The sequence below is a fragment of the Wasmannia auropunctata genome, unplaced genomic scaffold (genome assembly GCF_000956235.1).
Source record: "Wasmannia auropunctata unplaced genomic scaffold, wasmannia.A_1.0 LD336053.1, whole genome shotgun sequence".
NCBI lineage: Eukaryota > Metazoa > Arthropoda > Insecta > Hymenoptera > Formicidae > Wasmannia > Wasmannia auropunctata.
The window spans coordinates 6591954-6593691 of NW_012026837.1; positions in this window are offsets into that span (position 1 = coordinate 6591954).

Below are 1738 nucleotides of genomic sequence, written 5' to 3' on the forward strand. Positions count from 1 at the left end.
AGCCGCGTACCGGTAGAAGCTCGCTATAATTTGTCGAGGGCACACGCTTTTCCCTGTCATCAGCCCGTATACTTGTTGTATTTGTTAAAGATGCTCGGTTGTGAAACTACGATGTTCAAGTTAATAAAATTTATCGAAAATCAAAGACGTCATTGTCTTGTCCACGCCATTCTCGAAGAAGCCTTTATCTGAAGATCACGCGTGCAGGGCCTTCACGCCCGCAGTTCGCCTTCCAGAAGAATCGAACAAAGTTTTGGTCCTTCGAGCCGGATACTCGGCAAGCTATCATGTTCTTGACACCGCTCAAAGACCGAGCCAGCCGTCGCCGTCTCGCATATAGAGCGGCATCCAGGCCTTTGCGTCACGCAAGGCCATTGTTACTTCTTCTCGTCGGGCGGCCATATTCTCATCCCGTCGTGCCAACGAGCCGAGCCCGCGCAAACAGCCACGCTGAAGCAGCCAGATCCAGGGTGCCATCCGCCACAGGACTCCAGGGATCCTGTCATCGGCCCTGTCTACGGTTACGCGACGCAAGGAAGCGGCCCGACAACACCGACGAGCATTTCAACCTACCCATCTGCGTATGCGCCCTACCGCGTGGCAACTCTCGCTTTCCCGCGCATTAAGTATAGATATTCGCGCGATACCACAAGATAAGGAAAGTTGTTCAATTAGCCAACCAGAAGCCCCTTTCATTAAAAAATAATAAATACATACATTGCGTGATTCACAATAAAAACCGACGCTGCCGCGCTTAAAAAATGCCGTAAAAGCATCCTGTACGCGCATAAAGACCTACGTGGATAGTATTTCTGCGATATCTTCTGCAGTCATTTCCGAACTTGAGAAACACAAAGACAAGCTCGAGCAGTACTGGGGTGATTACGATAAATATCAAAAACAATTAGAATTATTAGACGATTCCGAGGCTAATGACAGAGGCCTCTTCGAGGAGGCCTTTTACTGTTTGTCGGCTAGAATATGGGAATTAATTAGAAGCGCCAGTAATTCACGCAGTTTGGCAGCGGCGTCGCCAGCGCCATCAAACGTTTCGGACGCGCAGGAATTTTTTCGCGGCGTCAAGCTCCCTAAGTTTGATCTTCTCAAATTCTTGGGAAAGTACAACGAGTGGTTTCTATTCCATGACGCGTTTTATTTTATCATACATTCAAATACATCTTTTAGCAACATTCACAAATTGCAATATTTGAAGGCTGCGCTGACCGGCGATGCGGGCAAGGTGGTAAGCTCTCTCGAAATATCGGATAATAATTATGAGGTTGCCTGGAATTTTTTAAAAAAGGAGTAGATAGGCAGGAGAGTTTCCCGATCAATGAATGGTGGCCAGCGGGGGTGCGGCGTGTGCGGGTGAAGGGAGGGAGGTAAGACGGGAGTTAGCATGCAACAAGATGTCGCTACTTCCTATCTTGTTACCCCCACTCGTTACCGCAAACGCCTCACCCCGCTGGTCCTAGTTTCATTGGCGGGAAACTCTCATTGTTTTACTGAATGGGGGAAGTAGTCCTATAGGGAGGAGATTTACGTACGCATGTACGTATACAAATACGGGATGCTGTTTCGAATGGAACGCATATTGCATGATTGACTTTTGATGTGTGGTTTCCCTCCCGCTTGTCCCATTTAGAACTCCCGTGTTAGAACTCGTTCTGTATGCGTTGAAGACTAAATAACGAGTCGCGCTAGACGATCAAGGTTATAGATCTCGTTCAGAATGCTT